Source organism: Myotis lucifugus, unplaced genomic scaffold (assembly GCF_000147115.1).
Source record: "Myotis lucifugus unplaced genomic scaffold, Myoluc2.0 scaffold_4, whole genome shotgun sequence".
In the NCBI taxonomy this organism is placed as follows: Eukaryota; Metazoa; Chordata; class Mammalia; order Chiroptera; family Vespertilionidae; genus Myotis; species Myotis lucifugus.
In genome coordinates, this window is record NW_005871052.1 from 12,769,641 (window position 1) to 12,783,278 (window position 13,638).

Sequence of the window (13,638 nt, forward strand, 5' to 3'; positions counted from 1 at the left end):
CGGGTTGTGTGCTCGATTCCCAATGTGGGGCGTGCAGGAGGCAGCCAATCAATGATTCTCTCTCATCAATCTCTCTCCCTCTCACTTCCACTCTGAAATCAATAAATATATACATATACATAAAAATCAAAGATTCTAATATAATGAACTACCATGTACTCACTACTCAGCTTCAATGATTATCAACACATGGTCAATCTTGTTTCATTTAAACCTGAACTTTCACACTCCTCCCAAATTATTTTAAAGCAAATTCCAGTATCATTTCATTACATCCACAAATAAAGTATGTATCTTTAAGGACTCTTTTTAAAAATAGGTATGTATAGCCCTGGCTGGTGTTTCACAGTGATTAGAGCAGGGGTCCTCAAACTACGGCCCACGGGCCACATGCAAATACAAATATTGTATTTGTTCCCGTTTTGTTTTTTTACTGTAAAATAATATATGTGCAGTGTGCATAGAAATTTGTTCATAGTTTTTTTTTAAACTATAGTCCGGCCCTCCAACGGTCTGAGGGACAGTGAACTGGCCCCCTGTTTAAAAAGTTTGAGGACCCCTGGGTTAGAGCATAGATCCCTGGCCCCAGTTCAGGCACCAGTGGGAGGTGACCAATCGATGTGTCTCTCTCACATCAATGTATGTCTCTCTCTCCCCTCCTCCCTCCCTTCCTTTCTCTCTCTCTAAAAATCAATAGAAAAAAATCATGTATGATACTATAATGCTGTCAAAATGCATAGAATGTACACCACCAAGATGTAAACTATGGGCTTTGGGTGGTAATGATGTGTTAATATAGGTTCATCAATCATAACAAATGTACCACTCTAATGCAGGACGTTGATAATGGAGGAAGCTGTGCATGTGTTGGGGCATATAGTATATAGGAAGTGGTATATAGGAACTCTCTATACCTTTAGCTCAATTTTTCTCTAAACTGCTTGAAAAAAATAAAGTCAATTAAAATATCCAACTATATTACATCTAAAATAATGAACAATTCTTTTTTTTAAACAGCCAATCAATATTCAAATTTCCCATAATTTAGTAAACGTTCACTTACATTTGATTTATTTGAATCGTAATCCAAAAAAGGCCCATACATTGCATTTGGTTGATGTGTCTCTTTAAGACATTCTTACTTATTAGGTGATTTTTAAAAAATCTTTAGCCCTGCCCTAACCGGTTTGGCTCAGTGGATAGAGCGTCAGCCTGCGGACTCAAGGGTCCCAGGTTCGATTCCGGTCAAGGACATGTACCTTGGTTGCGGGCACATCCCCAGTAGGGAGTGTGCAGGAGGAAGCTGATTGATGTTACTCTCTATCCCTCTCCCTTCCTCTCTGTAAAAAAAATCAATAAAATATATTTTTTAAAAATAAATAAATAAATAAAATAAAATAAAAAAATCTTTAGCCCTGACCGGTTTGGCTCAGTGGATAGAGCGTCGGCCTGCGGACTGAAAGGTCCCAGGTTCGATTCCAGCCAAGGGCATGTACCTTGGTTGCGGGCACATCCGCAGTAGGAGGTGTGCAAGAGGCAGCTGATCAATGTTTCTCTCTCATCGATGTTTCTAACTCTCTATCCCTCTCTCTTCCTCTCTGTGAAAAATCAATAAAATATATTTTTAAAAAAATCTTTATTGTTGAAAGTATTACATATGTATCTTTCCCCCCCAGTAACCTCCCCCCCAGTCCGCCCCCACCCTTATAAGGTGATTCTTTTTTAAAAAAATATATTTTTATTGATTTTTACAAAGAGGAAGGGAGAAGGATAGAGAGTTAGAAACACCTATGAGAGAGAAGCATCAATTAGCTGCCTTCTGCACCACCCCTACTGAGGATCCAGCCCACAACCAAGGTACATGCCCTTAGCCAGAACCGAACCTGGGACCCTTCAGTCTACAGGCCGACACGCTACCACTGAACCAAACTGGTTAGGGCTATAAGGTGATTCTTAACTAAACTACACAGTTTCCTATATGGCCTTTGTCATAAGTTGCAAACTGGTGGCTTACAAGTCAATCCAGTTTTGTTTGGCCCATAAAAAAAAAATTGTCCAGTTTGTGAAAATTGATTGAGCTATACACCCATTACGTATACACTTTTTGTATGGAAATTATACCTCAATAAAGTTTTTTATCAACAATAAAGAATTATTTTAAAAATTAAGTTTTTTTAAAAAAATCTGAATTTGCAACATTTAATAGAAAGATTTCAAATAAAAACACTAATATCTAATTTCTCTTAGAAACTGAAAAGATCTGGCAACACAGGGTCAAGCATGCCCATAAGGCACCAATTGGCTGGAACTAAGTAACAGCTGCCCTACCAAGTTTGCTTAACTCATTTATGTCTGGATCCTGAAGGCATCTGAATTTTTAATCCCTGCCTTGAGCGCTTTATAATATTCTTTAATAAACTGTTTATTTACCCATTCATTCATAAAACATTCTGAGTACCTTCTATGTGCCAGGCATTATACACAAAAATGAGTAAGATATAGACCATATCCCCAAGAAGCTTATAGTCTAGCACAGTGAAATAGACTATAAACAAATAGGGAATGCTATTTGTGAAAAAATACATACAGGGTTCAGTAGAGGCACAAAGGAGGAAGTGGCCGATTTTGGGAGTTAAGAGGGAAAGATGAATTACGAAAGGCTTCACAGAGGAGGTGAAACCTGAGTTATATCTACTGTTTATCAGGAGGTAAAGGATAAAATATATAGCACATTTGCATGTAAAGCTTTCATGTCATACCCACTCCAACCATTACAAACTATTATATGAACAAAGAAGTCTCTTTCAGGTAAAACCTCTCACAAATATATGCCATCTATTCTTTAAAAGATGTAAAATGAAGCTGTGTCCTCACACACTTTGTGCCAAATACAAATAATTCAGAAAGAAAACTAAGTCAACCATCAGGATATTTAAGGCACATAAATACAGCCAGAGCTGGCTCAAAATCAAGAATAGTTTGAGTGCCCATGGTGGGTGTGGCTCAGTTGGTTGAGTGTCATCCCATGCACCAAAAGGTTGTTGGTTTGATTCCCAGTCAGGGCACATGCCCCGGGTTGCAGAAGGCAGCCGATTGATGTTTCTCTGTCATCAATGTTTCTCCCTCTCGCTTCCCCTCTCTCTAAAATCAATAAAAAATGTATTTTTTAAAAAGAATAATTTGAGTAATAAGAATACTGCAGCTCAGGTTTCCAGAATTCTAATCTCCTAGGGCTACCAGTAGGTTGGTCTTCAAACTACTACCTACTCAGAATACTGACGGAGACAGACTACAAAAGTTATCAGACAAGCTTTCATGTTGATAATAATGCACAATGCTAGAGAAAAAGACTATATACAGGTTACAGGCCTCCTTCACTAAACCAGCCTCTTACAGTATACTGGCTCTCCTTCTTACAAGGACCTGCCTCATGGCAAAATCCCAGACTACAGATTAAGAATTCAGCCCTTACTCTATTTCAGTTTTGAAACCTAAACAAACCAATGCTTGAACACTGCAATGCTCTCAGGGAAAATTTAGTTTTATACAATTGCAAAGTTTTCTCTATTTTTTTGAGGATGTGACCTCATTTCTTATTTCCCCATTTTCTTTGAAACATACAACTCTAAAGAAATACCCACTAATACCCCCAAAACACACTTTACTATATGCAAAGTAGCACTGAAGTATTTCTGGTGAAAAATGGTGGTGGAGTTGGCAAACCACTGTTAACACTACCAAAAAAGGACAAAAATAACTAGATGTTTTCTTATCTCTATCTATACCAGGAATTTTTTAACAGGATGGTAATGAGAGATCCATGAACCTCCTGAAACTGTAAACAAAATTTTGTATGTAATATAAATTTTTCTGGGTACAAAATCTGTTTCTTCATCAAACTCTCAAAAGGGTCCATAACTACACCCATAAAACTAAAAATCTTGCTCTATATTCTGAAGCAAACAGGAGCTTAAAAGTAAGATAATCAGCTTTAGGTTTCACAGCTTAGGAGGAAGAGAAGCTCAGTGACAAGACATACAAAGAAAACAGAACTGCCCAACTGCTGTGGCTCAGTGGTTGAGCATCAACCCATGTACCAAGAGGTCGCTGTCTTGATTCCAGGTCAGGGCACATGCCCAGGTTGCAGGCTCAGTCCCCAGTAGAGGTGTACAGGAGGCAACCGATCTATGTTTCTTTCTCATCAATGTATCTCTCTCTCTCCCTTCTTTCTCTCTCTAAAAATCAATAAAAACATTTTTTAAAAAGGTAACAGGGCCATTATAGGAATAATAAAGTCCTGAGGCTATTGGGGTGGGGGGGAAGAGTAGAAATTGAATTCCAATTTCCCAGTCCGTAAACGGTTATTATACAGAAAATCGTAATTACTTTATAAAGAGTAATATTCAGAATAACATGAAAATGAATATGAAAGATATGGCAATCTATGAATGACCACTGTGCCCTACAGGAGAATAAACTACCCATTTACGAAAAGAAATGCTTTTCTGAATATATTTTGATATCTCCCTATTAAACCATAAATATCTTGTCAGAAAATATTTATTTAGTCCTAGCTGGTTTAGCCCAATGGATAGAGCATAAGCCTGCGGAGTGAAGGGTCCCGGGTTCAATTCCGGTCAAGGGCATACGCCTGGGTTGTGGGATCAATCCCCAGTAGGGGGGGTGTGCAGGAGACAGCCGATCAATGACTCTCTCTCATCATTGATATTTCTCCCTCTCTCTCCCTTCCTCTCTAAAATCAATAAAAATATATTTTTTAAAAAGATTTTAAAAATATATTTATTTTAAAAAAGAAAAGAACTCATGGACAACAGTGAGATGACTGTGTGTATGTGTTTGTGTGTGGGCGGGGGTGGGGATGGAGGAGGGGGTAGAGGGGATAAATGGTGATGGAAAAATAAAATAAAAATGTAAAATATATTTATATTTGCCTCATTCCAAATAAGAATTGGCAGTAACCTATAGTATCATATATAATTCAAATCCAAATGTCCTTAAATAGTGGTAATTCCAATGCTTTTGAAAGTTGATATTCCACTAAAATCAAGAAAATTCCTTATGTTGTTTCTAAGTTAATTCACCTCTTTAGTGATGCAAAAAGAAAGAAAAGTTATAAGTGTCATGTTTCTAGTTAGAAAGGGAAAGCAAGTACCATTGCTATCTGAAAGGTTTCATAGAAAAATAGCAGTCAAGACAGTAAGCAGTCTTGCACAACTAAGGAGAGAAGGTTTGTGATCACTTGTAAGCTCACATTTCCTTTGAGAACCTTTCCACAAATACTAAAAATAACCTTCCTACTAAGAAACTAAGTACTGCACTAAAACAAGCATAGATTATTATCTTGACAGTGAACGAATGGTGTGGGGTAATATGCATGTATTCCAATATGAATCATCAAAATTAAAAAAACACAAAATAAAATCTCAATAGCAATAGACATCCCAGCCAGCATGGCTCAGTGGTTGAGCGCTGACCTATGAACCAAGTCATGGTTTGATTCCCGGTCAGGGCACATGCCTGAGTTGCAGGCTCGATCCCAAGTGGGGGTTGTGCAGGAGGCAGCCAATCAATGATTCTCTCTCATCACTGATGTTTCTATCTCTCCCTTTCCCTTCCTCTCTGAAATCAAAAATATATTTTTTTAAATCTGGTATTTGTCAAAGCTGTGTATTGCTTTTTAAAAATACATATATTGTTTTATTGATTTTAGAGAGGATGGGAGAGGGAGAGAGAGAAACATCAATGATGAGAAAGAATCATTGATCGGCTGAATCCTGCATGTTCCCTACTAGGGATCAAGCAACCTGGGCATGTGCCCTTGATGGAAATCAGACCTGGGACCCTTCAGTCCACAGACTGAAGCTCTATCCACTAAGCCAAACAGGCTAGGGCAAAAATACCAGATTTTAAAAGAAAAAAGACCCAAAATATCTGCACAACTAAATTGTTAAAGAAACTAGAATTACTAAATTCAAATATGCATAGTCTACAGATCCCAAAGAGATAAGATTGGGATCTTATCTCAAACTAGGTTCTTGAAAGGTGAAAAGGGAAGTGAATATAATCTTTCAGACTTTAGCTAGGGTCTTTCCATTACGTAGAATACTAGAGGCCTGGGGTCCCTCGGCCTGCCTGCAGGGATTGGGCGGAAACCAGCTTTTCGACATCCCTGAGGGGTCCCGGATTGCAAGATGGCAGTTCTCGGGTGACGCACCCCAGAATCGGGCTCCCTCCTCTCTGGTTCCGGGTGTGTCACCCCAGAACAGCAGCCACCAAGTCACTACAGATCGGCAGCCCATGCGCTGAACATCTGCCCCCTGGTGGTCATTGTGCATCATAGCTACCGGTTGGAGGGTCAAACGGTCGGATGGTCGCTTAGGCTTTTATATATATATATACACGAGAGGCCGGGTGCACAAAAATTTGTGCACTGGGGGGGGGGTCCCCTCAGCCCGGCCTGTGCCCATTTGCTGTCCAGGACCCCTTGGGGGATGTCCACCTATCGACTTAGGCCCACTCCCCGGGGGATCAGGCCTAAGCTTGCAGTCAGACATCCTTCTGGCATCCAGGGAGCCCTCGGGGGATGTCCGACTAAAGGCTTAGGCCCCCAAGGGAGCTGTGATGAGGAAGCTGGGGTGACAGAGGAGCTACGCTGTCCCGCCCCACCGCCCTGGGTCGGGTCGGACAGCGGACGCCCACCGCCCCGGGTTGCAAATAGCAGGCCCGGATGGCGGCAGGGCAGGCAGGATGGCGCTGTCCCAATCTGCCTGCAGTATGCAAATTAGCCGTCATCTTTTGTTGGCTGTTAATTTGCATATTGTGCTGATTAGCCAATGGGAGGCATAGCAAAGGTATGGTCAATTACCATGTTTGTCTATTATTAGATAGGATACATGGATCCAATGCAAATTAAGATTTTTAGTTTCCAAGATAAGAGGTTTGATCTCTCAAATCAGAGTAACAGAATCTGGACTACAAATTCAAGAAGCTATAAACCACCAGTCACCAACCGGTGGTCCGCAGACCACTGGTGGTCCATGAGGTCTGAAAGGTTGGCGACCGCTGCTATAAACTATCCAGTGGGGAACTGGGGTAAATAAATCTCACCGGGCAAGTGTAAGATTTATATTCAGGATCTGTCTGATAAAAATCCCCCCAAAATCTAAAATTGCTTCTTTAGTTCCAAATGAACCACCATTCCATACACATACACACACACACACACACACACACACACACACACACAATCTCCTTGGCTAAACACATTAATCATATATCTCTATAACAATTAGAAAAGTTACAATATAGACACTTCAAAACACCTTTATCTGTAGAGTAAAATTTGTAATAGGGCTTGACTCTTCATATGTAAGCACTTAATATACGCCAGGTATAGTGCCAGGCTCTGGTGATACAAAAATAACAAAACAGAACGAACAAATCAAAAAACAAGAGACAGGTCCTTGTCCTTGATGCCCTTCATGGTATCATGGAAGATGCATATATACAAACTCATCATTTCAATAATGTACAAAGTACTAAGGGACTGTACAAAGTAGCAACTGTGTCACAGAATGAGGCATTGTTAAAGAACACTTCATGGAAACTGTTCTCATCAAGTTCATAGTGATGTGCTAACTGCCAAATGCAGCTGAACATTTTTCAGACTTGACCCTAGAAGCCCTGTGTTATACTTATAACTGCCATTCACCTCTTCCTTGAAACTCTCTAATCCAGTGGCTTCTCCACTCTCTCCTGGTACTGTACCGCTCTATCTTTGGTCATTAATTCATTCAACATATACTACTTACTGAGTGTCTATGTGCAAGTATTATCCTGTGCACTAGGGAAATAAGTTCCTGGCTTTAAGGGGCTTACAGCAATCATTTATAAGATTTAGGCCATTAAGTCTACTTGTACATATTCTTCTTTCCATACACTTCACCCAACTTTACATGATACCAACTATAATAGTTACATGAAATAAACAAGGGGGAAATTAACACTGATTTATATCCCTCACAGTAAGGTTTTGTTTTGTTTTTTCTGGCACCACAGAGTTGCCTTGAAAACACATCAGAGAAACTCCAGGGCAAAAAGAAAGCCTTTTTTTTTCCCGTGCCTCCTTTTTCTTTTAATAAATAATAATCTTTATTTTCCCAAATGATATATTTTTTAAATGTGAACTTTGCTTAATGTAGCCTTAACATTTTCTGGTGCACATTTGTTTACTGGCATGTTATACTATCTCACTTACCACAAGTATGCACTTTCAGGGAGATGCTTGCAGTCTTAAATCAGATTGCTATCACTAGCTACCAGTTCAGTAGTTCTCAACCTTCTGGCCCTTTAAATACAGTTCCTCATGTTGTGACCCAACCATAAAATTATTTTTGTTGCTACTTCATAACTGTAATGTTGCTACTGTTATGAATTGTAATGTAAATATCTGATATGCAGGATGGTCTTAGGCGACCCCCTGTGAAAGGGTCATTCGACTACCAAAGGGGTCGTGACCCACAGGTTGAGAACTGCTGTACTAGTTCAATCTATATATATATAAAAGCCTAAGCAAAAACAGAGTGATAGCTATCTATTTGTACTAACATAAGACAGGATCAGTAAAGTAGTCAATTCTCCCCAAATTGATCTACAGGCTTAACTCAATTCCTATCAAAATCCTGGCAAAACTTTTTTATATAGATAAGATTCTTCTAAAATTTATGTGGAAAGGCAAAAGAATAACAAATTAGAAAAAGAATAAAGTGTGTCAACTGTGAATGAAAATTTTTAAAAAATAATTTACAAAAGAATAAAGTAAGGGGGAAATTACTCCAGCATGTCAAACTTGCAGCCTGCATGCAGCCCACAACAAATATTGTTGCGGCCCAGCCAATATAATGGTATGTAAGAAATGCTTTAATAAAAATTTCATAATTTTTACAATATCCTGTTATACATAATTATTAATAATGAACGACAATGTTTGCTAATGACTGATTACTATAATTGTGTTGCAGTCATTTCCCTTACACACCTTACGCACAGACGCACTATTTCTCTCCACTAATACTATCAGCGAATATTTTAGCAATAGATTGCCACGTCATTAGTCTTGTACTGACTTGTTTGGTGTGCACAACAGGAAATAGTTCTCTTTCAGAGAACAAGAAAAATAGGTTTGTGTTACATTTATTAATTTTTGCAGTTATTCAGTGTCTGGTAAGTTAATGTTTAAGAAAAAATATTTTTATTAAAATGTTCTATTATTTTATGTTAATGATTACTCATTTATTTCAGCCCTTTGTATTCAGCATGTCTCTATCAAAATAAACCTACATTTCTATGAAAACTGAAGCTTTTGTTTTGCAGCCCACATAAACTTAAACCTTGTTTATTTGGCCCATGTTAGCCTCAATTTGACATGCTTGCTCTACCCGGTAAGACTTACTACATAGCTCCAGTAATCATGCGCTGACCACCAGGGGGCACACGTGGAACATGGCGGGCGGCAGCAGCAGGTGGCAGAGCACAGAACATGGTGGGCTTTGGCTGCAGCGGAAAGGTGAGCAGGTGAGTGGGGGCACCAGAAGAAGGCGGGGCACCGGTTGCTGTCATCGCGGTGAGCCTCTGGTGGTTACCGAAAATTCTTTGCTCCTGTGCACTACGGTCCTTCCGGGCGCTCGCACCCGCTGCTGGCGCCGGCCCCGCCTGCACCCACTGCTGGCACTGGGCACCAGCCCTGATCGCTCAGCACCGTCAGCGGGTACAAGCAGCGGCTGCCAGCCCCGATCACCCCTGAGGGCTTCTCCACCTCCCCTTGCTCCTGAAGGGTCATCAAGGCGGCAGCCGCTGCTTGCACCCACTGACGGTGCCAGCCAGGCTCACCCCTGCAGTGGGAGGGGCCAGGTGGGGGTGCAGAGGATGGGCCAAGACCTGCCCCTGTGCCCACTGCAGCCTCGCAGCCCACAGTTCCTTTCAAGATGCACGAATTTGTGCACTGGGCCCCTAGTACATATACAATGAGTGGCCAGATTATTATGACCACCTGATGTTTGTAGGAAAATTAGCCGTACACTGCATCATATGGGATATGGAAGTCGAAGGCCTGTTCGAACACCTTTGCTGTCTGCAGTTACCAAGATAAAACGTCTCTAATTCGCATAGGAACACAAGGATTGGACAGTCGAGCATTGGAAAAAAGTCATGTGATCCGATGAATCACGTTTCCAGTTGCATTATGCAGATGGCAGAGTGAGAATTTGGCGGAAACAGCATAAAAGCATGCACCCCTCATGCATGAGTACAACCCTTCAAACTGGTGGGGGCAGTGTTATGGTTTGGGGCATGTTTTCCTGGCATGATTTGGGCCCTTTAATTCGTGTGGAACAACGTCTGAATAGCACAACATACCTAAGTATCGTTGCTGATCAAGTTCATCCTATCATGTTGATGGCGTATCCCAATGGAGATGGCTTTTCCAACAAGACAATGTGCCATGCCACAGTGCTCATATTGTGCAGCAGTGGTTTCAAGAACATGAGGGAGACTTTACCTTGCTTAGGTGGCCCCCACAATCACCAGATCTCAATCCAATTGAGCATTTGTGGGACCAAGTTAAAAGAGCCATCAGGCAGCTGGTTCCACAACCATCAAATCTCACAGAACTGGACAGTGCTATTCATCAAGCATGGTGTCAGATTCCTCGCATCACCTTTCAACATCCCATGGAGTCAATGCCAAGAAGAACTGCCGCAGTATTGAAGGCAAAAGGTGGCCCAACAAAGTACTGATGGGGTGGTCATAATAATCTAGCCACTCAGTGTATAAGATCAATGGAACCAAATAAACCCAGAAATAGATCCATACACTCAACTAATTTTTTTTTTACAAAGGTGCTCAAAGCAATTCAATGGAGTACGGATAATCTTCTCAACAAATAATAATAGAACTAGACATCTATAGGCAAAAAAATGAACCTCAACCTAAACTTCATACTGTATACAAAAATTATTTCAAAATGAATCATTTAAATGTAAAACACTAAAACTAAACTTTTCGAAGAAAATATGAGAATGTCTGTGACCTTGGGTTAAACAAAGAATTCTTAGACATATACTAGAACAGTGATGGCGAACCTTTTGAGCTCAGCGTGTCAGCATTTTGAAAAACCCTAACTTAACTCTGGTGCCATGTCACATATAAAAATTTTTTGATATTTGCAACCACAGTAAAACAAAGACTTATATTTTTGATATTTATTTTATATATTTAAATGCCATTTAACAAAGAAAAATCAACCAAAAAAATGAGTTTGGTTGACACGTGTGTCATAGGTTCGCCATCACTGTACTAGAAGCACAATCTATATATATAAAAGGCTAATATGCAAAGTGACCCCTCAAGAGTTCGACCGGGAGTTTGATCGCTCGCTATGATGTGTGCTGACCACCAGAGGGCGGTGCGGAATGAAGGCAGGCCCCGGCCAGCAGCCGGAAGGCCCCTATCGGCCCTGATCACCAGCCAGGCCTAGGGACCCTACCCGTGCACGAATTTCGTGCACTGGACCTCTAGTACATAAAAGAAAAAATTGACCAACTGGGTATCATCAAAGTTAAACATTTCTCCTCTTCCAAAGACATTGTCAAGAGACTGAAAAGACAAGATACAGAATGGGAAAAAAATCTCTGTAAAAGGCTATGTACCTAAAATATATAAAGAACCCCCAACCCTCATTATTATTATTTTTTTAAATGTATTTTGATTTTTTACAGAGAGGAAGGGAGAGGGATAGAGAGTTAGAAACATCGATGAGAGAGAAACATCGATCAGCTGCCTCCTGCACACTCCCTACTGGGGATGTGCCCACAACCAAGGTACATGCCCTTGACCGGAATCGAACCTGGGACCCTTGAGTCCGCAGGCTGACGCTCTATCCACTGAGCCAAACCGATTAGGGCTCAACCCTCATTATTAACAAGAAAACAATGCAGTTAAAGCTGGGGCCAAGAAATGAACAGACATTTCACCAAAGAAAACACACAGATGGCAAATAAACACATGAAAAAATGTTTAACATTAATAGCCATTTAGGAAATGTAAAGTAAAAACCACAGAGATAGACCGCCAAGTAAAAATTTTAAAAATAGCAGTAATGCTTAATACTGTAGAGAAACTGATCTTTCCTACATTGCTGATGGGAATGTAAAAGGTATAGGCACTCTGAAAAAGAGGATGGCAATTTCTTATAAAATTAAATATACGTTTATCATCACACTCTTGGGCATTTATCCTAGAGAAATGAACATTTATATTCACACAAAACCCTGTATATGAATGTTTATAGCAGCTTTATTCATAAGAAAATACTAGAAATCTGAATGTCCTTCAGTAAATTGAACAAACTCTCTGGTACAATGGAACACAACAATCTTTTAAAAAATGAACTGTTACATAAAACAATTTGGATGGATTTCAAGAGATGCAGAGGGGAAAAAGTCAATCTCAAAAATGTAGTATTATTTTTTATCTCACATGCTCAAAAGTCAAAATTAGAGAGGATCACATAAATGGTTGCCAGGGAAGAAAGACAATAGTGGGTGCATGCGGGGGGTTGCAGATACAAAGAGGTAACATCAGAGTTCTTGTGTGGTGATAGAACAGTTCTACATCTTGACTATGGTGGTGGTTACATGATGGCATAAAACTGCATATAACTATACACACATACGCACAAATGAATATAGATTTTTTTTAAAGGTACAAAGTGCATAAGGTCCGTAATCTAGTCAATGGTAATGGACCAATATCAATTTCCTGGTTTTGATTTTGAACTACAGCCATGTAAGATGTCACCATTGGAGGAAGCTAGGTAAAGGGTACATAGGACTCTTTGTATTATTTTTACAATTTCTTGAGTCTATTTTAAAATAGGAGTTTTAAAAAGAGGATCAGGATATATTCGTGGGCAAAGAGCAAATTACAGAATAATTATAAAAATGATAATTTCTTAAAAATTTTAAAACACTACTTATGTTATTGTTAAACGTGTTTTATGTAAGTATGTAAGAACATGGAAAGATATACACTGTTACTTCTGGGGAATGAAACTATGGGAGATAGGAATGAGAGGGTAAGCAAAAGGTAGGCAAAGGCTTTCATTTTCAATTTTATACATTTCTTTATTGTTTAACTCTTTTAGCAGAAATGTAACTTTTTGTCTTTTAAAAAAAAATAAGACTACCTATCAGGAATGTGAATGACAGGTTAGAAAGAGGTTAAGTCTACAGGTGGAGACATTAACCAGTTGACTATTCTATTAATCTAAGAGGGCTTTAGAGATATACTGGAAGTTGGGGGTTTATTCAAGGGAATAAATGAAGTTTCTAGATGTAGCTACTGGGCGATGCTAGTGCCATATTAAACGCAGATTGGCAATAATAAAGGATCAAGTTGAATAAAGGACAGAGGGAGAAAGTTGAAATAGAAAAGGAAAGAACGTTTCGTTTGAGGTATGTTTGAAGTTCCACTGGGACATCCAAAAGGAAATGTTCGGCAGGTGGTTGGAGATATTAGGTCTTTGCCCAGAATTGAGAGTCATCAGGAAAAAGGTGGTAG

At 39.7% G+C, this 13,638-nt stretch overlaps 1 protein-coding gene across 1 annotated transcript in view; it reads right to left on the reverse strand.

Annotated features, from left to right (window-relative positions):
* The window catches only part of TAF1 (TATA-box binding protein associated factor 1), an 80,371-nt gene that overhangs the window by 12,977 nt on the left and 53,756 nt on the right, over nucleotides 1–13,638 (reverse strand). The gene's annotated exons all lie outside the window — the stretch shown is intronic.